The sequence below is a fragment of the Lontra canadensis genome, unplaced genomic scaffold (assembly GCF_010015895.1).
Source record: "Lontra canadensis isolate GAN:19392208 unplaced genomic scaffold, GSC_riverotter_1.0 scaffold76, whole genome shotgun sequence".
Taxonomy (NCBI): domain Eukaryota; kingdom Metazoa; phylum Chordata; class Mammalia; order Carnivora; family Mustelidae; genus Lontra; species Lontra canadensis.
Window position 1 is genome coordinate 1,496,165 of NW_022631070.1, and position 27,415 is coordinate 1,523,579.

A 27,415-nucleotide genomic window follows, 5' to 3' on the forward strand; every position below is an offset into this window, starting at 1 on the left:
GTCTTATTTTTATTCGCATCCACTTCTTTTCTGAAAGGCTAATTGTAAAATTTATAGAGCTAATTATCTCTCTAGATTAATATTTATGAACACACAATAGCAAATGTGAGTTCCAAGTGTTGTATTAAGAATTGGCTTTTCTCCCTTCACACATACAAGCAAACAGCAGATAGCTCAAGGTGATGTTAATATTCTCTCTACAATGTATGTAAACAGACATGCCAAATTTTTCTTCTGAATTGCTGCAAATTGATATTTACCCAGCAACTGCAAACTATTTTTAACAGTTAATACTCCCGAAATGTATGGGGACCTTTCTGCAACATGACGAAGAGCTTGCAAAATCAATTGCATGAAGGCTTCCCTAATCAAACACCAAGGAGTAAGACTTCTCTTTATTGACTCCTCTTAACCACATTTTATTCTAAGAGACAGGAAAGATAATCAAAAGCACTTTGTTGTTCTTCCTGCACTTGGAATATGGAACTAATGGTTCCTTCATTTTCAGAAATGCGAGAACAAGGTTAAATATTGAAAACAAAACCCAACAAAACAAAACAAAACCCACTGCCCTTTCAAATAATTCCAGGTGTGCTTATCCAAGCACACCCAGCTGACTCCTAACTTCTCAGATAAATCTAAGCGAGTTCTACTGTCCACATAAAACATGAAATTTACATGACCCAGAGTAAAGGAAGATGTCCAGAGGATAGGACGGGACACAATGAAAGCCAAGCCTGATGATAAATGAATGGCTTCGGGCCAGTCTTGAAAGTCTGTGTTTTGGTGTTCCAGTCAACAGACTGAGGGGTGTTTTGCTATATCAGGAATTCCCAGTCAGGGATTTGTGGTTTGGAAAGGGGGTGCTGGATGAGCTTTAGGGATTCTCTAATTGTTCCACCTAAAACCCCATAGATATTTATCATATAAATCTTACTACTGCCTGTGAATACCACTGCTTTCAACAATTCTCAAAGGACTTCAGAAACTCAGAAAGGTTATGAACTGTTGCAAGAGATGACGTCTAAGTCACTTCCTGCTATAATTTTCTTTAATTTTTGCTGCATCTTTGCTCTAATCTCCAATTGCTTCAATTGCCCAGCCTTACTGTTATGCATCTCAAATTTATCTCTCTCTAAGTTTCCTGCTTCAAAGACTTTTTTTTTTTTTTAATTTTATTTATTAGGGAGAGAGAGAGAGTTAGTTCACAATCAAGGGGAGTGGCATAGGGAGAAGCAGGACCACATCATGACCTGAGAGCCAAAGGCAGATGCCCAGCTGAATGAGCTACCTAGGTGCCCTGCCCCCCTTCTAAGACTTTAAAACTGGGGTGTTCAACTACTGGGTATTTATCCTAAAGATACAGTGATCCGAAGAGGCACGTGCACCAAAATGTTTATAACAGCAATGTCCACAACAGCCAAACTGTGGAAAGAGCCTAGATGTCCACCAACAGATGAATGGATAAAGAAGATGTGGTGTATATATACAATGGAATACTATGCAGCCATCAAAAAAAGAAATCTTGCCATTTGCAATGAGGTAGATAGAACTAGAAGGTATAATGCTAAGGGAAATAAGTCAATCAGAGAGAGACAATTATCATATAATCTCACCGATACGAGGAATTTGAGAGGCAGGGTGGGGAGTTGTGGGGGAAGGGAGGGAAAAATGAAACAAGATGGGACCATGGAGGGAGAAAAACTGTAAGAGACTCTTAATCTCAAGAAACAAACTGAGGGTTGCTGGAGAAGAGGGAGTAGGAGGGATGTGGTGGCTGGTTGATGGATATTGGGGAGGGTATGTGCTATGCTGAGTGCTGTGAATTGTATAAGATTGATAATCTACAGACCTGTACCCCTGAAACAAATAATACATTATATGTTAATAAAGAAAACAAAACTGTGCTACTCAACATGGCAGCCTCTAGCTACACACGGCTATTGGAATTTAATTAAAGTGAACTAAACTTAAAAATTCAGTCCAGGGGCACCTGGGTGGCTCAGTGGGTTAAGCTGCTGCCTTCGGCTCGGGTCATGATCTCAGGGTCCTGGGATCAAGTCCCGCATCGGGCTCTCTGCTCAGCGGGGAGCCTGCTTCCCTCTCTCTCTCTCTCTCTGCCCGCCTCTCCATCTACTTGTGATCTCTCTCTCTGTCAAATAAATAAATAAAATCTTAAAAAAAATATTCAGTCCATTAGTCACACCAGTCACATTTGAAATTCACAAAAGGCTCTTGTGGCTCCTGGTTTCTGTATTGGACAGCATAGATATGGAACACTTCCATCATTGCAGAAAGTTCTGTTGGATAGTGCGTCTTTAAAGACTGATTTCTAAGCTACATTCTAAGAATCTACATGTTAATGAGCTCCCCAGATGATTCTGATGTAGAATGTCTGCATATCATGCTTGGAGAAACAGCACTAAGGCTAACACTTAGAAGAGGACCTAAAGAACCCCTGATCCCTGGTTTTCCACTTTTTTCTGGGTCTGTGATGATGACTGCCCCAATGATCAGTATTTATCACCAAAATCCTACTTCAGTGTCCAAGATAAACAAATAGCATTAGACTCCTACAGTCTTGGAGTTGGATGGAATCTCTAAGCATATCTAGTCCACTTGTTTGTTGTTTGAGTTCTCTCCAAATGATCTTCCATGGAGCTTGTGGAATATGCATTTGAACAGCAACAGTGATGGGGAAAACACTTTCATGGAACACATTCGATCTGATAAAAGTCCCAACTACTTACTACTACTCCCAACTACATCCTTTACATGGAAGCATGTCCCACTAGCTTCCCTACATTGGTAAGAGCTTTCTCAGGTCAGAGTTCAATCTTGACTTGGGTATTTAAGGCTGATGCCAGTCAATCCCTCTTCTCTAGGTGTCATACTCTATGAACATATTGTATGGAAGGAAGGGGCTTTTTGAAAAGAAAAATTTTGGGTGATCTTCCTTCGGAGTGATAAGACAGAATCTTGTCTCTCTGGTTTTGCCCCAACAACCAGGTCTTGGGCTTTACTGGGAGATGGGATGGTCTCCTCATTTAGAGCAACATGGGAAACAACCTTAGGCTAAAGGCCCCATAGATTTTTGCATCTGAATGATTTTAAAGTTTTAAGGGCATACAAAGACCACATCCTTGGCAGAGAAAGAGTTTCCACCAGCAGCAATGGAAGTCAAGAAGTATTTCTGTTATGTGGCTCATGAGCAAAGAAGTAAGAACAGAAAAATGCAGAAGGGAACAAATGATATTTAGAAAATAGCCTGAGGACACACAGATATAAACAAAGATGAGTCAGAGGGGTGGACTCTTTATTGATACCCTCAACTTGGTGCTTTTAGAGATACTCAGGTTATGCATATCTATAAGATCATTATGCTTTTTTTTTTTTTTAAGATTTTATTTATTTATTTGACTGGGAGAGAGAGAGAGAGAGAGATCACAAGTAGGCAGAGACGCAGGCAAAGAGAGAGGAGGAAGCAGGCCCCCCGCCGAGCAGAGAGCCCGATGCGCGGCTCGATCCCAGGACCCTGAGATCATGACCTGGGCCGAAGGCAGAGGCTTAACCCACTGAGCCACCCAGGTGCCCCCATTATGCTTTTTCACACAATTGCAATACAAGACCTTCTCATATTTGAAGACAGCTTTCATTATCCCCCTACATCCTTTCTTCTTTAGGTTAAGGTCTGTATTTATTCTACATGGTCTTGGGATTTTTCATTATCTTCTGAACATGTAGCTTGTCTAACTCTTCTTAAATTGAGAATCCAGGACTGTTTTATTTCAGATATGGTTTGATCACCATTGCATAGAATGAAACCATCACTTCCTTCTCTTCAAATCCTATACTTCTACTAACACAAATCACCACGACTTTTTGTTGAAGGCCCAAACTGACAAATATAGAAGCTCATGACCCAGGGCCTTTTATTTATTTTACTTGTTTTCTAAGATTTTAATGATCTTAGAGAAAATACCATAATATATACAGTTCTACCGTATCCTCTAGATCTGCTAGCAGAGCTTGGGATATGATAAGTATTCAAAGCCTATTGATTGCTTGAAAGTCTAAAAGAGAATATGCACAACTGAGGAAATTAAAAAATAAATGGCATGGTTATTACTTGGGGAAAGGATTAGGAGAGCTGGCTAGTAAAACAGTTCTATGTATAAAGTGAGAAGCCTGGACTCCATAATCACTTAATTTCCTCTTCATCTCAATTTATACATTTCTATGAAAACACGTATTGCATCCCACAAAGCAAACTCAGTCATTAGCAAAAATACTACCAGACTTTGTAATATCCTGGTAATCTAGGAATGATTAAAATCCTCACCAAAGACACATAACCAAAAGTTATCTAATCATGAGTTCTATTAATGTATTTCAATTTTGAGAAAATATTTAAACTTTTGTAAGTGTAACTAGTTACATCAACTAGTTAAGACACCTTTACTACCCAAGCTGGGATTCAGACGTTTGGGGTAGTGTGCAAGAAAACTGTGTCAAGTGGAAATGAAATTTTATTGGAAAGGAACCGTTCCAGAATTGTTAAAAGAATTAGGGAAATGTTCAGAGAAATGAGTTAACCTTGCTTCTGCTGCTTGAAATGTGGGACCTTTTTACCCGTAACATAAGTGGTAGGTACGTGAGGGTATCTTAATAATTGCTAAATCTTTAGGTTAGATATTTTCTTGATTTTCAAATGGACTTGGAGACAGCCATGAAGCATTGGTCTCTGGGGTGCTCGCGGAATCCGTTGCCAACTTTCTTTTTTTTTCCCCCTTCATTCCACTCCTTCTCTTTGAAGCCTGGAGTGACTGAAATACCCTTTTCCTGGAATGTGGGAGGGAGACAGAGTGGTCTTTTTCTGTTACTGGTGTCAGTGTGTCAGCTTTTCTGAGTACTATTGAAGCAATTTCCACCCCTGCCAAAGTCTTCCCATCACCTCTCATCTTGACTGTCACCTCCTATTTGCAATAGTCAATCCATGTTCCAGCGCTTTGGGCTTCTCCATCAAGGCACCCTCTTGACAGTCAATGGATCAAAATCTACATGATTTCCAACTTAGCTTTCAAAGATTGTCCCTTGACTCAGATAATTGGCTACTTCTAAAAGGATTTTATTTTATTTTATTTTTTTAATTTTAACTCTTTTGAGAGAGAGAGAGAGAGAGAGGGAGAGACAGTGAGCCAGGGGAGGGGCAAAGAGAGAGAGAATCTTCAGCATGTCCCACGCTCAGTGAGGAGTCTGATGCAGGGGTCCATCTCATGACCTTGAGATCATGACCTGAGCCAAAATCAAGAGTCAGGTGTTTAACTGACTAAGCCACCCAGGTGCCCCCCCTTATAAAAGTATTTTATTTTTTAATTTTTTAAAAAGATTTTATTTATTTATTTGAGAAAGAGAGAGCATGAAGAGAGGGAGGGGCAGGAGGAGAAGCAGACTCCCCACTGAGCAGGGACCCAGACTGGGGCTTGATCTCAGCACCCTGGGATCTTGACCTGAGCTGAAGGCAGATGGTTAACTCACTGAGCCACCCAGGCACCCCAAAAAGTATTTTAAATACAGAAGTTACAGCTAACGGTTATACTGAGCTAATATCTGGGGAGCACCTATTAGCAAATTGAATGAATAGGGCCTATCCTTTGTTTAGTCTGTGAATACTACCCATTTGTTTGCTTGTAAACACCATATATCTCCCACAGTAATCGTTATGTGCAAGCACTGACATCTTATACTTGGCAGGAGATTCAAGTATGGGTAATTCAACAGCATTTAAAAAATAAAAACACATTATCTCTGACATACGAGCAGTAATGGCCACACTAAGCTGGGACAGCCGACAAAGAGCTGTGATAACAGTAGCATAACTGTGACCTGAAAAAATCTCTTTCTCTAAAATTGTGACCTTGCCACGGACAGTAGCACAAGGAAGTAAAGTTTGCAAGTGAAAATCATTTCCTACAACTTGCACTATATTTTCAGATAATTCTATTGACTTTTACAGGGTTTATGCAGTCACTATGAGATGTGTTCACCCATTGACTCAATCATGTAGTAAATATTTACCAACCCAACAGAATACAGTTTGTTAAGCCATTTCTATTGCCTTGTCTCTGACTCTCAGGAGACAGAATTTCCAAGAAGAGAAAGCTTGAAACTACAAAATACGTTCATTTGGATTCTATTTTCTCGAATGTATTATGATCTGTGCCATGTATTAATTCCTTAAAATCAAAGTTGTAGCACTGTCAGGGACATGAAATTTGTTAGTTTTGGTCATTCTATTTCAAATATGGGTAAACTCTGGCTCAGAGGAGTGAAGGAGCTTTCTCAGGATCACAGAGTTGATTAGTGACAGGGCAAGAATGGTCTTCTTGGTAAACCATAGTATCATTTATGTGTTCAAAATGCAAATTGTTTTTACTTGAGGACAGGTTATAAGCTTTGAAGATTAGGAAAGGATTTCCCAAAGTCATTCCTGAGTGAATCCATAGAAGAAATAGAACCTGGAGTCTTCACTTCAAGGAGGGTCTCTAGATAGTTAAGATATTAAAAGCAAAATTAAATAAACTAACCCTTGCAAAGTGCATGGATGAATCTGGGAAAGGAATAGATCCTCCCTCCCTCTCCACTTTCCTCTGCATAAAGTGATCTTATACTGATTAATCCAAAAATGATTATAGGCTTTTCAAATGGATTGTATTTGTAAATTTATTCTCTCATTTTCAAGTTCATATGAAAACACACTTTTGTGATGCAGCATTTTAAGGAAAATATTTAAATACGTTTTCCTCATGTGGTAACTATTATTGCTCTGTGGAAGGAGAGCATAATTTGTGGTAACCTTTTTTGACATGTTGTTGAATCCCCAGATGTCAATCCATATCTTAGATTCTTTGTTATCTGTTCCTGTAATTCAAATCTCTCCTCCACTCCATCAATATTCTATTTATGAATCATCTCATCAATACTTCATTGTAATTTGGTCATTTATTTTTTACTTTGCAGGTCCCACTCAAGAACAGCCCCCCCCCACCCGCCAGATATGTGGAACTTCTAAGTATTCTAGGGTATCAAATAGTTAATTATTCCCAGAAGAGATTAAAAATTCCTTCAATGTATTCTGAGGGGGAAATCTGTGGCACTAAAAGATGAATGTTCTTAATATTCTGGGGCAGCGTTGTTTCTGTAGAGAGACTGCCTGTTTACCCTCTCTTAAAGATGCCACCTCTTCAAGGTGGGAGAAAGTTTATTTTAGGTTATATGTTTTCCTTTTATTCTAATCCCAATGCCATGCAACAGCCAGAGTTTCTAAGGCTAGTAACAAATGCAGCACAATGAAAAAGTCATTTTAGGTAACCACCTAACAATCTATATTGATCCTTGAGGATCTCCTCAGACCGAGCTGAAATGAGACATCTGTTTCATCTTTACCAGAGAACCTCCAACCAATGGAGAAAGGCAAGGGTATGACACAATGTACCTCGTTATATGAGACAATGAACACAGCTCTAACATAGATGTTTCTTCATAAGGTTAAATCACATATTGGCAGCCTTCTTGAACCCAAAACCCTAAATGCATAACATCCCTTGACACATTTACTGAAATTTTAATTTTCCTAGATATCCGGTTGGAAATTCCAAGAAATCTGAACCTAGAAGAAACTTGTTATTCTCTTACACAATATATTTATTTCTTCAATCACTTGTTAAAATGAAATGTTTGTTCTAATATATGTACAGAATTAGCAGACATTTTAATTTTTCAAAAGAAGGAAGTAGAGTTCCTGTGTCCTAGACCTGGAGATTATAATGTAGTTGAAGAGCTAGGATATGGGTGATATAAACAGCTAATGGATATAGACGTTGCTAACTTTAAAAACATGTAAAAATATAGAGTCTTGGAATGATCAGTGTAGAATGAAATTATTAGTTTTTTATACATAGAATTAGTATAAAGATTTAAATGCCTAAGGAGTCTCTGGAAGAACTAAATATGTGCATGAAATGTGAGCAACTTAAGTCACGCTAGTGAAAATTGTAAATGCAATGAAGGAATAGCCAAAGAGAAGCATATCTGGTTAAGACAATTATATTTTATGCATGGAGTATGCTCAATTGTTACTTTGCCCACTTTGTAAATCAATACTCTACTTGAAATAGTCTTGTAGGGCAAACCCTGGATATACAATTACAATGGGTTATTTCTCTAATGTATGAAAATTGAAGACCTCATGAAAGCTGGTAAATTGATTTGTTGGGAACAACTGAACCCAAATTTCACAATAAGAGCAACATACAAATTTTTACTCCCACCAAAAACATCGACCAAGTGATTTCTCCAACTCCCATTCCTCTCTACGAAGGGAAAAATAAGCCATGGCCACAGAGGCTCGGTGAATAGATCTAGTCTGGTCTACATATTCTTCTGGATGTCCTTCAATATTCTCATCACTCTGGGCTGGGGGAGTTTGCTTCTAGCTTCAGGGCCCCTGGTTTAGTATTTGCCAGTGCGCTTGCTCAAAGTACAATATTCTGACTCTGAGTTTCTCTCTGCTGTGATCTGCGACCTCCCCTTGGATGACTTCCTTCTCCTCGTGTGATTAGTGTTTTCCTTCTTGCTGTGGTAATGGAAATGGATTGGTAAGCCCCTGTGCGGATAGCATACCCTTTTCCTGTTTGACTTCTAAAACGAAAACGAAGTCCCTCACTTACTTATGCCTAAGAAACACTCTATTTGCTGTACAACACAGTTAGACATTCCACTGGTAAGAATAACTCTGGTGTGGCTTATTTACTTTATGTGGGTTCTTCAGGATCACACAACACATGTAAATGAGTGATGGGTAGGTGCACAAGGAATTAGAGAAGGGAGCAGAGTGGATAGAAGTGGGTAAAGTGGAGCAAACATCCTATAGAAGATGAATTGATTTTTTTTTATATAGTTTGGTGAAAGATGGTTGATGAATATTCCAATAGGAGAACCAGAGTGAGTAAAGGCACATGATGGGGATATGTAAGTCATCCTTTCAAAATGAAGGCAATTGCACAAAACGCAGGGCACTATTGAACCCGATCAAGTTTTCATTGTGAGTTGAAGTGGGCTCACAGAGTACTGAAAGCTCAGTAGGAGAGAACCCCTGAGCCAAGTGCCCTATGCATATTAATTCATCACTTTCACAACTCCTTGGAGGAGGCACTATTTTTATTTACCCTATATAAGTGAGGAACCGAGTCCTACGGTCTTTAAAACAACCAGAAGTGGCATCATAAGTAGCAGACCCAGGACTCAAACCTAAGAAGTTTGGCTCAAAGGAGAGCATGCACTTGTTTTGAAGACTCCCTTATGTGTCAACTGATGACTTCATAGTTAATAATTCACTGACTTGCTAACTAAAAGCATCAGAAGCCTATTCTGGGGTCAATTTCTTCTTTCATGAATGCATAGTATGTCAAAACATAGGCCTGAGAAAGCAAACACTTGAGTTCATTGTGATTTTGCTAAAGAACCTAAAAATTAATCCAGGCAGTCTCCTGGGCTTGTGTTAACTATGAACTTTAGAGAAAGGGGCCACAGGGAACTTTCAGTTAGCTATACCCAGTCATCTGATCCTTCCAAGTCCTTTAACTTCTCAGCCAGCCTGAAGCCCCTGGTTTGGTCTCTATCTCCCTATAGGGATTTGACAGGGCTCTTGGAGTTCTGGATATGAAAAACAGAAAACCTCTGAGGCTGGAGGCCTATAGGATAAAGGAGCCAGAGGATGTCTGTATATATTGTACTTTGCAGTTTTTGCAAAGGATTCAAAATTCAGAACCCTTTCTATCAGTCCATGAGAATGATAAAATGCCCACTATGGTTTGATTTAAAGTCTACTTTGATATGATTTACTTTTCCAAATCTGGAGATAATGTCTGTTCATGATTCTTGACCTTGCTAGGGGTCATGGGATTCCTTTGATGCTATCTTGAAAAATATTTTTGAGTGGCTGAATTTTACTTAGAGTATCCAACACTCACATACAAGCCAATATGAAACTTTCATTTTTCCCCCTTAATTATGTAACTTCAGACAGGTGAATGTCTTGTCCCTTGTAAGGCTTCCACCTTTTATTGTCTATTCTGAACCGAATCTGTTTTAATTGGATATGTTGACCTAAAAAATTAAACACATGACCTCAGTAGCCAGAGGAAAGCTAGGCTTTCAATTCTGGTAATAGACACTAGCTCTTTGATGCAAGGTCAGACAGAGAAATTCCACACTGAGAGTGTATTCCTTTTGTATGGTGGTAGAATGGATCCTGCATTGGGGGGGAAAAAAAATCCCGGCATGGTACAAAAAACACTCAACAAAAGAAAAGCCTGTCTCGATCAGGTATTTTGAAAATGAAAATTTCTTTACATTTCCACAAGAATGAACTCCAACATGAAGCATGTTTTGTCAGTGCTTTAATCTATGCGAAGCACCAATAAACCAAGGCCAATAACTTTTGCTAATAAAGCAAAATAAGAAAAGTATAATCTAAACACAAAGTATGGATTTGCTAAGATTTCTTCCATGATTTGTACCTTATTCTACATCAGGCTTTTATATATTCTCTTTACTCAGTGTCGAATGCCCATCAAGAACAGGTTAATGAGTAATGTGTGTTTTTGTGCCTGTTTGTTCATGTTTGAGTTGCCATTATTAGGAGCAATGAGTTCAATGAAACATGGTACGCCTGCTTGGTGATCAACGGTGCTTCTACTCATTCGTTCAGTGTTAAAGCTGTTTTTAAAAGTGATTACACATGCTTAGCCTTTCTAATAGGAAAAACAAAATAAAAAGTCATTTGCTTCAAATAAAACATTAACATACACACTGCCAGCTCCCAATTTGTGGGTTGTTTGTATATATTATGCTCACAAACACAGGAATACTAAATTTGAGCTAAAACAGTTTTTTCCCTGTTTTCTACAATGTTCATGAGAAATACCATAATTTCCTTAATTAAATTGAACTCCCGCTGGACCCTTTGGGACCCCTGATTTATTCCTGTTGTCATCTCACTGCCGGTGATTAGTAATAAAGTCTATTGGTTGACCATAATGTCTTTCTTATTCAGCCATATATTTTTTCTTTCTCTCTTATGGAGTACGCTTATGTCTCTTCAAGGCTAGCACTGAACTTCTAACAGCTTTATCCCTCTAATGCCTCTCTTACATAATATTTCTTATAACTTGTCAGCAGTCAGTCCTAAATTGCTGATTTCATGCTATCATTTATCTGCTCCCAAACTTACCCTTGGCTTAATGTCCCTATGGGTTAATGTCCTCGGCATTCAAAGCCTTTAACCCAGTAATCTGTATTTTCCATTATAACCATACAAATACCTTTTATTTAGGAAAGCTGGTTTTATGAAATAGTCTTCTGCAATGCTATTTCTAAATCTGTATTCAAGCCATTTTTAGCTTTCTATTTCTCTTTAAAATATAGAATCTTTGAGGTTCTCTTTGAGCAAAGCAGACTGCATTGACCCTTTTCTACTCTGAATATCCAGAGTAAATTTATAAAAATCTGGGTAATTCTTCTTTTGACATTTAATCTGTATCAGCTTTTATAAAATATTAGATATATTTTAAAAATATTAAACTGAATTTCTGAAAAGTAGGGGCATGGTCTTATACTTCTTTGTATCACCTGCAACACAGAAACTATCACTTAAAATGTTCAGGGAGCTCAACAAATACATTTCCATGATTATTTTCAAATCATGCAAAATCTAAAATATTTGATTAATCAGAATGTTCTATTCCTTATGTAATCTGAGCCTAATTTATGGATTTGAATTTATATTACAGGTTGATTTTATTTATATACTGTAGGATGTTTGCATATTTTATTTACAACCAATATATAATCAATATAAGCAATAAAACATACAAGGACATGTACTCACAATGATCTATTTCCTGCTCTTTTATCGTTGGACTGTAGATTCCTTGATAAATAGACTTCTGAATCTTTTTGGTATAGATTACTTCCTCAAAGAATAACATATAGTTCCATACAACCCTCAGACACTCATAAAATTGTAAAGAAATGCAAACAAGGTATAAGAACTCTTCCAAGAATCCTGAAACTAAGTCAGAAGATCTGATCTTGAGATATCCAGAAAGAACAAGGTAACTCAACAGATGCTAAACTGTAATAAAAATTAATTTCTAGATTCCCTTTATATCTAATTTAAGCCTTGCAAGTAGGAACTCTTAAAGGACCCATTCTGCAGCATGGTCCATTGACCCAGACTCTTGCACAGCAACCCACAGTATACATGCTGTCATCACTTAGGTGTAAAACAGAACATCATGTGGTAAAGATCTGCTCCTCGTGGCCACACCCAAGACCTCCACTCCATTTCCTCCTTATTGCCATCATTCACCCATCACACCATCACTTATTGAACCCTTGGGTTTCTGACCCTCTGCCTTCTCTATCTTTCTCACTCCTATCCCATTCTGGGGAATGGTAGAAATCTGTCACTTCCTAGATTTCACTTCTGAATTTTTTTACCTTTGTCTCATCTCATGACTCATACCCATGGTCACCCCATTAGAGCAATACCTCAGAAATCTATTGCAATGATGTAATCTTTGACACAGCTTCATATCCTATCCTACCAGGGTCCTGACTATAAATTTTCCTTGACCTTGTTGAGGCCTCCTAATGATCCTACCATTTTTGCATTAGTAATCATTGCTCAGATGACTTTCCTTTCTTTATAATTCTACTTACTCCCCACGGTCCAACATTATTTTTATTTCCTGATACACAATCACCAACCTGGTCTCTCTCACCTGCTTTTAAACTGATGTGGTAAAACCTCAGCTATTTACATTCTTTGTGCCAACACTTGAGCTGCTTAATATGCCTAGATTTTGGAGAAAAAAATTAATTATTTGGGTGATTGGATTTACTTTTTTATTGTTAACGGTGAATAATATTTACCAATAGTTTCATCAATGTCCCACACCAACTGAATATGTTCACTTATTCTTGCAGAAGTACATTGCTTAATTATAGTTTCAGTAAAGGTCTGTGGGAAGCACTTTATGTCTTTGAATGTCTGAATATTTTGTCTTGCTGTCATTTAAAAAAAATCTAGTCAATCTAGGCATAGAGTTGTTGTTGCAATTTATGTTTTTCAGTCTCCTGAAACTAACATGACATTTACTTCTGAAAACATTTTATTATTGCTGATGAGAATTCTGATGGTAGTGCACTTGTCTGGTTCTTTTAAGTCATCTTTCTTTTTTTCTCTAGAAGCTCTTAAGATTTTAATGTTACCCTTGAAGTGCTTTTATTTAATTATAACTCATCTCTGTGGGTTTATTTGTATTTGAGCATCTTAGTATTCACAGTATACAGTTTTTTCCTTTTGCAAAAATCTCAGAAGTATGCCTCCAAATATTATTTGCCCATTATTTCTTGCACTCTCTTTTTTGAAACTCCCTTTAGATGTAAAAGCATCTGAAATGATCTTCCACATCTCCTAATTTCTTGTTTCTGTTTTTAACTATTGGTGTTCCAGGTGACTTTGTCAGTACTGCATTTCAATTTACTAATTCTCTCCTTAACTATGCTAGTTGTGTATTTATGGGATCTGTTGATCTTTTTAATTTGATAACATTTTAATTCATAGACTTTAAATTTCTCTTTCATATCCACCTATTTTCAGCCAGTTTTTCTTTCACAAGTTATTGTTCTTTTGAATTTGATATTATTCTTTCATTTATCTCTTTGAGCACCCTAAACATTTGTGTACAATTAATTTCACCAGAAGTGAATTTGTATTCTAATTACTGATTTCATTGCTTTCTTAGGATAAATTTAAGTTGCTGAGTTCACTTTGAGTTGACATTTTCTGTTTTCTTTGTCTTGCACTTTCTTCATTAGTTCCAACCTTGCAGTTGCCTCCACCCTGCTGCCTGTTTACAAAACTTAGCACTAAGTCTCACAATGGTGTTTCAGGGCTCACCAGACCCCTCACTGAGCCAGGAGGTGATCTGACTCAGTTTCTGGCCCTGAGACTTTTTGCTGCTCCTAGTTACCTCAATAGACCCACAGCTCTCTGTAACATAAAACCCCAGGCCTCAGGCAGTAGACCTTTCATGTTATGCTACCTCACTGTCGTGGGTACTAGATTAGTTTCTGCCATTTCACTTTCCTTTTATCTGGAGGAGTTAGAAAGCTATAAACTTTCTCAGATGTGATGTAAGTACCTTCATGCTCGATTTGAAAAGTGCAAGTGAAGTAGAGGCAATCTTCCTAAAGCCTCTGTCTGCCTCTGTTGGGATGTAAGGGCACAGCTTTCCTGAGACAGTTTCTAGTGAACCAGGGACTGGTAAAGCTGCCAGCCTAGGACAGCTCCCAGAGCAGCTGAGGTTGTACCTGACTCTATAGTATTCTGCCATCATTCCATGATGTCCAGCCTAGAACCTGATTCTTCAACCCTCCCAATAATTTGTAAGCACCTGATCTTCTGTACTAAATTCGATACTATGTTTCAAATTTCTTTTTTTAATTTTTTTATTATTAACATTTAATATATTATGTTTCATGGGTACAGATCTGTGAGTCATCAGTCTTACACAATACACAGTGCTCACCACAACACATACCCTCTCCAATGTCCATCACCCAGTGACACCATCCCTCCCACCTCCCTTCACTCCAGAAACCCTCAGTTTGTTTCCTGAGATTAAGAGTCTCTTATGGTTTGTCCTCCTCCCTGGTCCCATCTTGTTTCATTTTTTCTTCTCTCCCCTATGATCCTCTGCCTTATTTCTCAAAGTCCACTTATTAGTGAGATCATATGATAATTGTCTTTCTCTGATTGACTTATTTCGCTGAGCATAGTATCCTCTAGTTCCACCCATGTCGCAAATGGCAAGATTTCATTTTTTGATGGCTGCATAATATTCCTGTGTGTGTGTGTGTGTGTGTGTGTGTGTGTGTACCACATCTTCTTTATCCATTAATCTGTCAATGGACATCTGGGCTCTTTCCATAGTTTGGTTATTGTGGACATTGCTGCTATAAACATTATGTTCAAATTTCTAGAGTGCTTTATATTCTTTCTTTTTTTTTTTTAAAGATTTTTAAAAAATTTATTTGAGAGAGAGAAAGAAAGCACAAGCAGGGGGAGGGGCAGAGGGAGAAGCAGATCCCCACTGAGCAGGGAGCCCAACACAGGGCTCTGAGCCAATGGCAGATGCTTAACCAACTGAGCCAACCAGGTACCCCAAAAGTGCTTTATATTTTTTTCTGCTGTAACTGATACACCCACCCTAACTCTAGCTTTAAGAGGGAGCTTAAAATTAAGCTAATTTTATCCTTCACCCTGAAGAACCCAAACACCCAGCCACCATGCCTGATTCTTCAAGTGAACCTACTGTCTTACTTTTCTGCTCTGTTTTGGATATATGGAGATGATTATATTCTTTCTAAACTCAACTGAGTCTTTGTTTGTTTGTTTATTCTATTAATAATAAAAGGGGCAGAGGGAGAGGAAGAGAGAGTCTTAAGGAGACTCCATGCTGAGTACAAAGTCCAAACAATAAATTGTTTGTTTATTCTATTAATATATTATTTCTCACTGCTTTGGGTTGGGGGAGAGAGAATGCTGTCCAAGTATAAATTTATTACAACATCATTACAACATCATAACTTCATTAACGCCCTTCATTAAGTTGGGGTTACCTTAAATTTGGGGACCCAAGCCCCAATGGGTGTGTACCACCACCTCTTTCAATTCTACTATGCTTCCATAGGAAATTAAGCTTTTTTATTTTCCAAATAAAGAGCTTCAAACCTCTCTTCTCTTTTCAAATACTTCCAACTTCTCCCTCGAACTCAACACTCTTATTTAATTTGCCACCAGGAAAATAAAAGCCATCAAAATGGAACTCCTTTCTTTTCGCCACCACCCATCCACAAACCTAACTGCCTCTGTGCGGATCTTTGCCTTACCTCCTGTCACATTTCAAGAAGGGCACCTGCTCTATCCAAAGGTGAGCCTCTTCAGATCTGCCCTGGATCCCATTTCCTCTTACCACTTCTAATCCAGTGGTCAGAAGACATTTTTTTGGTAAAGGTCCAGGTTGTAAAAGTTTTAGGCTTTGTAGGCTATGAGTTCACTCATAACAACTCAAGGCTGCTGAATGTAACATGAAAACAGCCACGGACAATAAGGAACTAAGTGGCTGTGGCTTTTGTAAACCTTTATTTACAAAACCAGATGATGGAGTTTGGGCCCTAGTTTGCTGATTCCTGATGTGGACCTTGCTTCTTTGGTTACCTTTTCTTTCCTGACTCACCCTTCCCTTCTTCGCTACTCGTCTGCCCTGTAAACATCTCAAGAAAATATCAATGACCTTTTGATACCACCTCCCTCCTGTAGCTATCATCCCAATTTCTCTCCTTTACCTCATAGTCAATTTTTTCAAAAGAATTGTTGGCTCTCATTCTTTCCACTCCTTTGTCTTCCATTCATTCTTCAATCCTCTGTCTTTGAAGGCTCTATTTAAAGTGGCCTCTCCTTCTCCTCATCTCTATCTTGTCACTCTAGTTTCTTTAAAGTACTAACACTTGGTAATTATTTCATTTGTTTGTTTCCTTTTTGTAAAAGCCCTTCCTCACCCTCCAGAGAGTAAGTCCCATGAAGGTGAGGACCTGGTCTGCTTTGTTTATTGCTTGATCACAGGAACAGATTGTTAGAGTTCCATGCACACCCATTGGATGAATACATGAATGGGTACAGTGTACTGTTTTAGACACTAATATGCTGTTCAGAGTACCCTTTTCCAGAATTTATTTCCCAGATGCTGAGAGTGCTCCTGGCAGATGACCCTTTGCTGGTACCTTTGCTAAAGGGAAGCACAATGCTCAAAGTCATGGCACTCATGGGGAGGCCCATTCAATGAGTAATCAGTGTAGGAGTTACAAGGACCTGGTACTCTCTGGTCTCAGGACCATTCTGAAGGGTTAACCCAACTTTGGAGCTCCTTGTTGAGCAAGTGGAAGCCTTTGATGAGACTACAGAGAAGCTCAACTTCTCTCTACCAAATTCTGCTTCAGTTCTTTCTCTGCCATCTTTTCTTGGGTGTTCATCCCAAGTGCACCCCCAGATAAATCTCCTATTATACAGTCAGCTTCTTTAGGGAACTCAACTTATAATGCTTGCTGAAGTTTAATTGGTCTGTAAATGACAACTTGGAATTCAAACATTTTCTACTGAATTTTAAAGTCAATGCACTTTTCTTCATCTGTTTGTTGGAAGTCTTACATGATTTTTTTCTTTAGTTTTAAAATAAACCCCTTCCCTTTCCTTTTTCAGTTCTCTTTACCATTAAAATGGACTTACAGCAATAGAGTGAATGTTTATTTTTCTCATCAAATCTATATGCATCTATTATTTAGTTTAAAATAAATCTATCCAGAAATGTTAGTCTTTCATGCATTATTAGGATATCTTTTCTTAAATGCCCACATCTTTCTATTTGCAATGATCCTCCTGTCAGTAGCAGATGTGACCAATATTTAAATATGTATAATTATGCATGTGTATATTTAAGTATTTATGTCTCTGAGAGCCAAAATGCAATGTGTGTTCTTTGGCTTTAGCTTGTAAAATCTGGCAAAACCTAAAAAAAATTTTTTAAAGATTTATTTATTTGAGTGAAAGAGAGAGCACAGCAGGGAGGGGCAGAGGGAGAGGAAGAGAGAGTCTTAAGCAGACACCATGCTGAGTGCAAAGCCCAGTGCAGGGCCTGATCTCACAATCCTGAGATCATGACCCTGAGATCAAAACGTGAGCCAAAGCCTAGAGTCAGATGCTTAATGGACTGCACCACCCAGGCACCCTGAGAAAACCTAAAAATTTAAGGAGGGATATCTGGGAGAAACACATTCTAGAAGAGTTATTTATTTCCAGGAAGCTAAATCAATTTCCAGGATGTCCTTTTAAAACATCCCCAAATAATAGCTTTGCAAAATCTAAAGCCTTTTGGACTCAACCTAGAATTCAGCTATAATTCATTTATATAAGTAATGGACAAAAATGACTAACCTGAAAGTTTACAAAACATGATTGCTTAATCTTCTATTTCTGAAAGTGAAAATTCTTTATTTTATACTGCCATGGAAGGTCCTTAGAAGAGCTTGGTGCAATCACTGACAATTGAGACACATCTTTTTCTACACGTTTTCCGTATAGGAGAATGAGAAGCCCTGCAAAATCCTCAAGTCTTTGGGCCTCAGCTAGATTACATCCACATAGATTATGGTTCCCATTTTCCCTGGAGGCTTCTTTTTAAATGATGTCTATGAAAGCCTTATGTGGTTATGCCTAGACTCTTAGTTCCTTGAGCAAAGGGACCAAGTAGCGTTCTATTGTATGTCCTCAGGTGCTGAATGATGCTTGTCCCCTAAGTATATGGGAATATGTGGAGGGACACAGTTCAGTGTTATTTCCAAGGTTCTTCTTTACACAGCTGCTCAAGTTCAGGAAAAGAGGAAAGTGATACAAAATTACAACCATGTTTAATTTCTGCTAACTAAAACATAAAGTCAAGCATGGTAACCTCAGCTGCCGCATTAATTGCCAATCCTTATCATACATCATTAAGAATTGAGCCTAAGTAAATGCAAAATTAGATAAGCAAAGCTATTACCTTTGTATGTAGCTAATATAGCTCCTTATTTAATGATTATACAAACTGGAGCCCATGATGAAGGTAAGTGATATTTGCATTACTCCCATGCTTGTTAAAAGGAAAGCGTGAAGTCCGAAATTCTTCCTGCAGAAAAATTAATGAGCATGTATGAAGTCTTCTATGGTCTTATACTTTTTTTTTTAAGATTTTATTTGACAGAGAGAGATCACAAGTAGGCAGAGAGGCAGGCAGAGCAGGCTCCCTGCTGAGCAGAGAGCCCGATGTGGAACTCAATCCCAGGACCCTGAGATCACGACCTGAGCCGAAGGCAGAGGCTTTAACACACTGAGCCACCCAGGCACCCCTGTCTTATATATTCTTGGGCCAGAAACAACCAGGAATGACACAGATAGTCTTCTCAAGGGGGGCTTTTACACCTCTAGAGCCAGGTCTCACAGAAGTTAGAATCAGGAGCTGCATTTCTCATCCAACACATCTGCTTAGGGCTTGACAGAATGAGGGTAATTGGATTATACCATTCATTCTCTCTGAGCAAGCCCCTCTCCCTGTTCATTTTAAAGTATTCTTGCTATGTTTGTTTCCCCTCTGTCTATCCCTGTGGGTTTATGATCACCATCATTACTGCTTAGCATTTCAAAAGTCTTACCTATTGTTTATTTCAGGCTCTCGTTACATAACCCAAGGAAGCAGGTCAACATTGCTATTAACATTTCCCAGAAAACGAAGGAGTAAGGAAGCAGAGCCTTGCTTAGAAAGGTCCCAGCTAGAGCACAAGGACTCCAAGAGCTCCGATAATAGCCCCGACCTCCTGACTACACACCTCTCCCCATCTACCTTTTCTCAGCTCTGAGTGAGAAAATCAGTCCCCTTATCAATTAAGTCAAGAGCATGGGTTCTGGAGCCAGGCCAGTGTGGGTTACAATTCTGACATATGTGGCTGCATGATCTTAAGCAAATTTCTTTCTCTCTCTGAGCATGCATTTCTGACTTTGTACAACAGTGAAAACACTGAACCCATAGTATTGTGATGAAATGATAAATGCACAGCTCTTACCGTGGTCCCTGCACACTGCCGTGCTCAATAAAAGGGATGTTTTTGCTTTGGGTATTCATTTGACTTGCTATTTCTTGTGCATGTATTTTAAGGGCACCTTCTGTTTGTGCTTCTTGGTGGGACAGAAAAAGGGCAGACAGCAAGACAGTGTGGTATGTGATTCTCTTCTGTGTCTGGGACTCTCCTTCGGCACTGTATTCTTTCAGAATTTATGTCTCTCTTAGAAGGCGAAAGGGCAAGCGGTAATGGCTAAAAGAGTCAGGAACAGATGAAAGAGGTAAAGGGGGTGACAGTGATTATGGTAAGCACTTTGTCTTTATCCCTAGCCACTTTCACATAAATGCAATTCAAATGATTTGCTACAAGAAATTATATCTTCGCAGGTATGAAGTGTTGAAATAAAAAAAGGAAAATCAATATGGCACAAAGAAATCAAAATGACTGTCTTTTTTTTTTTTTATTGTTATTATTAATTTCCTACACCCAGTGCCACCAAGGAAGAGACCTGTCCAGCCTAGCTTTTCCTGATGAATGTGTGGATGTGTAGCCATTTCTGCTGGTGCATTTTTAAGCAGAGCTGCAGGGGATGTCATGTGTTGCGGTAATTGCCATGGAAACCATTGTTGTGGAATGAATAGGAGAGGTTTTAAATCCTTGGTAATGAGCCTGAGAACTAAGTAGGTCTTCATGTTTAACTTGCTTGGAAGTGGTTCATATTTCACGCAGAGATATTGGAGGCAAAATGTGGGGGGGGGGGAGAATAAGAGAGAGGAAGTTTCTAAAAAAATGTGAATAAACTAACCTAATATGTTACACTTCTACTAGGACTTTTTAAGAGAAAAACACCAAGGATACATAGTATCAAGCCCCAAGCCTCGAGCAACACTCTTGCCTATTGAACAGAGTGTAATTTTGATATATTTCCACCGAAATCAACATTCAGTTCACCTCGCACAAACCTCAGCAAAGCACGGGAGAATGTAAAGATTTCTAAGGCAATTAATTATCAGGTTTATGTGGATTGGGAGATCCTTGAAAAGGAGGGCTGAGCTCTGTCACCTTTGTATGCCCCCACGTTGTATAACATACTATGACAGAATAGACCAATTCAATATGTGTCTTACATTCGAACGTGATTCAAGGAATGACCAGTAACTAAGGGATTCCCACCTCGGCCAATAGCCGTTTATGAGGATCTCTCTTCTTCCTCTCATGCTCGTGGTTCTATAATGGCACCTTCTTCTGGCACCTGCTCTCTTACCCAAGACTTTTTCATGCTGGATGCCCTCTAGGCAGGACTGGTGATAGAAGCATTGGAAGAGACAAAGAACAATGGATAAAGGGCCAGAAGGGTAAGCTTTCTCTTTCCCAGTGGCAAGGAACTCCCCAACCAGCTCTCTTCCCTCAGCCAGAGACACTGGGGCATACATACGTGGGTTTGGGGATATAAGCTACTCCCTGAATATTTATATGGTGAAGGGAATCGGGACACACTACCCCAAAATATGCCACTTTGGTGTAAGAACTATTTTGATCTGAAGGCATTTGAGTTTCTGAAATCTCTTATCTACCTGAAAGCAGAGCCTCCCCTCAAAATTCAACTGTCATAAATCCCCTCCACAGGCAACTGTGCTCTCTCCAGGCACCGCACCCAGACCCTGCCACACACCAGCACACCGCCCATCACTTCTCCTAAGGGTCCGCTGATCTTTCCAAAGAGTCCCGGGCTCTCCCGTAAGTGCCCTTCTCCTCCTCCCTCGTTAGGTGCGCTGACCCCACGACCAACCCTCCCTTGAGTTGCTGAGGCCTGGGCGCCATGTGAATGCAGGAGGCCCCCGTTAATAAGCTGCTGTTTTTCTCTTGTTGATCTGCTTTCGTCAGACCGTTTCCAGGGCCTGGCTGGAGAACCCAGCAGGGTGGAATGAAAATAATTTTTCCTCCCTCCCCTACGATGATAACTTTGTCATTCTTGGCAGAGTTTAAGGGAGAAAAGAAGACGGTGACGAAGAAGGGCCCTAGTAAGAAGTCTTCACATTCTGTCTCTTTATCTTTGTTACTAGTGCTTAGAAAAAGTGTTAGAAAGGCTTCCTAAAGGTTCAGGGCTGGAGAGCAAGCAGGAGAGCATCCTTGGCTGAAAGAACCATGATGACAGCGGAGGACAAGATGAGAAGTCAACATCTGACCCAGAAATTAAAAGAAAGGAAATGGGAAAGGAAGGGAAGGGAAAGAAGGAAGAAAAGAACACTAGCTTGGGAAGCTTGAAGGTTCAAAGCTTGTAGTTCCTGTGGGTAACCTAACCAACGAGAATCTTTCTTTTTAGCTGATCATATTCCGGTATTCTACGGAAAACACTGTACGGTCTCTAAAATGAGTATTCAGCCTACATGTGGGTATTAGATCTTCCATTACTTGCTGCAAATTACTTCACTTCTTTAAGTTTCATCCTCCTTAAATGGAACCACTGGATAATTAAATACACCAGCAACAAAATTATTGTGGAGATTACATGCAATGATATATGTACATTTTCAGGAAAGTGCTAAAACGTAGGAGTTTCAATAAAAAGTAAGTGATCGATAAAAGTAACCAAGTATGATTATTCATCTCTACTTGCACAGACCTGCTGCCTTTTAGTCTTCACTTGCACTAGAAACCCAGACCTTGCTGCAGAGTCATCATTCACAGTTTTCTATTGGGAATCTGCTTTCCCTCCTTACTCTACAGACGCTTCGGTGTGAATGGAGAGCGGAGAGATGCCAGAGGGAAAGAGTGTTGTTTTAGTGCTATTTTAGACTATTACAGCTGGAAAGACAGCAATTCGAAAATCCTGTCCTGCTCATAACTTCTACATTTGAGGAAATTCTCCAGGGAATTCTAGGCAATGAACAGCAGAGTTGATTGGACATATTGGCTGGTTTAAAGCCCTCTGGCTAATGTTGGAATTGGAGCACCCCCCTTAGATTTTCTGTGCAGAACTTAAGATTGCACCACTGTCGGGGCACCTGGGGTGGCTCAGTGGGTTAAAGCCTCTGCCTTTGGCTCAGGTCATGGTCTCAGGGTCCTGGGATCGAGCCCCGCATCGGGCTCTCTGCTCAGCGGGAGGCCTGCTTCCTCCTCTCTCTCCGCCTGCCTCTCTGCCTACTTGCGATCTCTCTCTCTGTCAAATAAATAAACAGATGTCTTAAAAAAAAAAAAGATTGCACCACTGTCTAGCTAGGCTCATCAAGAAATGAAATCAAGGGGCTCCTGGGTGGCTCAGTGGGTTAAGCCGCCGGCTTCGGCTCAGGTCATGATCTCAGGGTCCTGGGATTGAGTCCCTCATCGGGCTCTCTGCTCAGCAGGGAGCCTGCTTCTCTCTCTCTCTCTCTCTCTCTCTCTGCCTGCCTCTCTGTCTACTTGTGATCTCTCTCTGTCAATCAATAAATAAAATCTTAAAAAAAAAAAAAAAAGAAATGAAGTCAAGAAGAAGGTGGGAGCAAGATGGCTGCATCCGTAGCTGGATCTTAGGTCATAATGGCACCTTCTCAGAGAAGTTGACCTCATCCGTCCTGTCTTAAAATATCACATGAACAACCCCCTATGTCCTGGCTTCATTTTGCTCCTTAGCACTTATTACCTGAGACACCTAATGTTTTCCTTATTTATCTGGTTGATAAGAATCCCTCACAGCTAAAGTGTAAACTCCACGAAGAAAGAGACTTTGGTCTGTTTTGTCCCCTGCTTTCTCTCAGCAACTAAAACAGCGTCTGGGTTGGAGAAGGCACTTCTCGCGTATTAGTTGGATGAATGAAGGAGAAGAAAGGGCATGAAGCGTGTCTGTGTACCTCTTATTAAGACAGAGCTGCTCATGCAACTAGTAACCCCAGCCTAATAAATGGCCGTGGACGCCAGCCGGTCAGGTCTGTAAGCCTTCTCCTGGGATCAGGGCCAGCGTGGCTGGGATGGAGACACAACAAACAGACACTGCTCTGGTGGAGAGAGAGGAGGCTGAGAATTTTGTTTTAAGTGAAGGGAACAAGTGAGAGAATTAAAGGAGGGTGTGACAGATGACAGAACACCATCCCCAATCCTATCAGGACAGGAAAAAGTCTATGCTGGACGAAAGGTATGTTCTGGACTCATTTTACCATGGGGCATTACATGGTTAGGCTCTTTGTCAGTAATATTCAGTGCGTTTCAGAGAAACACACGTTATGATAGCGATACGGGAATATACATTCTATGCTTTGGAAAAAAAAAGCATATGTGTTTTAATATGCCTGAATTTGATTTATGCCTACCTATCATTCTTTTGAGGAAAGAATAAGGACTTGGAGAGCTACACACCTCAGAAGGAATGGATTCAGACTAAAATTCCTTTGGATGGGCTGTAGGCTGCTGGTTATAGCTATTCTTGGAAAGTTGACCTGAGTTTTGGGAAATCTGTCCAGTCATAATGAAGAGAAATCAGGCTGAGGATTTCATGACATTGAGACTTCATTCAAGATTTCCTCCTTTACTCGGTGAATTGGTTGGAAAGCCAACCTAAAGCAGTGTGAGGTTGGCTTTGTAGTACATTTTTTTAGAAGCACAGAGAGCTATCAGAGATTTCTAAAGCTTCATCAAACAGCAAATTTGCATTCAATAACTCTTTCAGTGTACATTTTTATACTCCTAGAGCTCTTTACCAAAGATCATAGCTAAGGTTGTGGAGGTCTTAGCAACAAGTGGAGAATATGGCAGGTAGCAGAGAGTGGCCCGTAACTGAGCAAAGGGAAGCATGCCTCGCTCCTCTCCCTTACGCCGTTGGCATAAATCCTACCTTGGAATTCCCAGGTAGGCCATTTAAATGGATTAGAAATTTAGATGGTTTGTAATTAATAAAGAGTTAAGAGAGCCTTTACCAAATAACACTTTGCTGGTGGGGCCCTTCCTTCAATTTGTATGAGTGAATTCACTGACCACTGACGCTGCTTCAGTTGACAATGGTGACTTTTATGCAAAGTCAGTCCTATAATCCACCTTCTCTCATGCACACTTGTTTAAACACAGACAAACAAAATAACTGGTATTAGTTTTGAACGGCTACTGTATGTCAAACACTGAGCTAGGCACTTAACATTCGTTTTCCTTAATCTTTCTAACATCCTGTGGGGGTGTCTAACTGAAGAGGAAATTAAACCTCAAAAAGTTTAATAACTCGCTCAGGGCCACACGGCTACCGAATACTAGATTCAAAGCCAGATTTCTCTAGCTACCAATTTCATTTTATTTTGCCATACTTCATGTGCCTCCCAGAGTAAACACTACATTCCCCAGATCACCAAGGAAGTGGTCAGACATGCTGAATTTGGGTGGTAGAAGGGGATTTGAATTTTGTGATATTTATTACAATTTATCTTTAGATGGATGATTATTTAAACTGCCCCCAGCAATATACACATTTTCTAAATTTTTTAGTAGCCATGTTAAAAAAGTAATAAGAAACCATTAAAGTCAACTTTAGAAGTATACGTAATTTGGGGCACCTGGGTGGCTCAGTTTTTTAAGCATCCAACTCTTGATTTTGCCCTAGCTCTTGATCTCAGGGTCGAGAAACTGAGCCCCACACTGGGCTTCATGCTGGGGGTGAAACTTGGCTAAGATTCTCTCTCCCTCTCCCTCTGACCCTCACTGATGCAACCCCACCCCCCACTTGCATTCATGTTCTCTCTGGAAAAAAGATGTAATTTAATGTCTAAAATATTACTACTTCAACATATAATCAACACAAAACATATTAATGCAATATTTTATATCATTCTTATACTAAGTCTTGGAGAAATCCAGTGTATATTTTATACCTACAACACATCTCAATTCAGATTACCACCTTTAAAGTGCTCAGTAGCCATATGTGGTCAGTGACTACCATCTCAGACGGCAGCTGTGGAGTCAGGTGAGGCCGCATCTTGGCATGTGATATATTTGTTGCCGAAGTTTACTGAACTTTAAAATCTTGAATTAATGGTGTTTTCAAGATAGATGGAAGCATTAAGAGTACGTGTGTGTATGTGTGTGTACTTACACAGGGATGTGGAGAGGTTGCAGGGTTTAACTTGTTTAATGTCCTAAATGGTGTAGGGTATACTGTATACCAAATAATGTGAGTTATTTATAAAAGCCACAATCTGGGTCATTCCCAGCACAAATTGCTAATACACAGGTCATATGTACAACTGAGCAAATCCAATTTTGTATGACACTAGAATTATCCTCATGAGTATGAGAAGGTCCCAGCTCTGAACAAATGTAACTTGGGTTCATGCTTTTCTCTCTGCCCTAGTACATTGTTTATTCACCAATGATACAGATTGTACAGACACAACAATTTTTCTTTTCCATAAGTGACAATCAATAGAGAACGGGCACTGAACAGCTATCGTAGCTTGGTGTAGACTTCAGGTAGAAATAAAGATAGATAGATAAGGTAAAAAACAGAATAGACTTTTCGGTGTCCCACATTTCTATATTTTGCTAATACAGCTTTCTAATTATTCCTCTTGAGATTCTACTTTTAGTTGTTTGTTAATGACATTTTGCTATAACTTACCTAATCTTTTATACATATAAATAGGTAAATATAAATATATATATATGCATGTGTGTGTGTGTATATATATACACACATATATATATATGTGTATATATATATATATCTGCATAGCAGTGATGTCACCCTATCACCCTATGGTTAGAGCTTGGCAAATGTGGAAGCAACTCAATCTTGGCATGTTTCACTTCCTTTTTCTAGCCCCTTTGTTCTCTATCTTCTGCTAGTGATTCTGCATAGTGTCCCTCTCCCCAACCCCACCACATCCTGCTCTCTTATACCATATATATATATATACATACATATATATGTATGTATATATATATATATATATAAAATATTGTCTGTGGGCAAAACCATGTCCTATGTATAATTCAATTTTTAAAGTTTCCTAGGATTATTTGCATCTGAAGCTTTCTATTTCATGGTGGAAGAAAACTAATGAGTGTCAGACATTGGTAAGTAGTGGGAAGGGATGAATTCATGAACTGAGTGATGTAAGAACCACATGAAACAAGGTCAGACCAGGCAAACAGAGGGGACTTCATTCAGAGAAATAGTCATACGGACAACAGAAGGGCTGAGAAGCCAAACAGGGGTTACTGAGATAACCCAGAGGCTCGTAACTAGAAAATTGGATGGGAAGAAGATTGTGTTTAGAGCCCAGGGCCAAAGGGCAGCGGGGAACAAGGCAGACTTGTCCTGCAGCAACTAGAACTCTAGGAGACACTGCCCGAGGCAGAGAAGTGCCTGGCTTGTCTTCCTGCCCTCTACTCCACATAGCCTCCCAATGGCCAAACTCAGCCAGAAATCGTCTGGACAACAAAGACTGCAGGGGCCAGCCTCTGTAATCAGAGCAGAGCAGGAGAAGGGCAAGCTGTGACGTCTTGATGTTGGAGGCATACCCTGAGTGCTCCATGTGAAGAATGAGGTGTACGAGATCTGTACTGTGTTGTGCACACACATCTGTACTGTGTTGTGCACACACATCTGGCCCAGATCCCAGATCAGGTGTCGAGGGTAATGAGATTTGCTAATTCCCTTTCCTTTGCCCCCTGGATC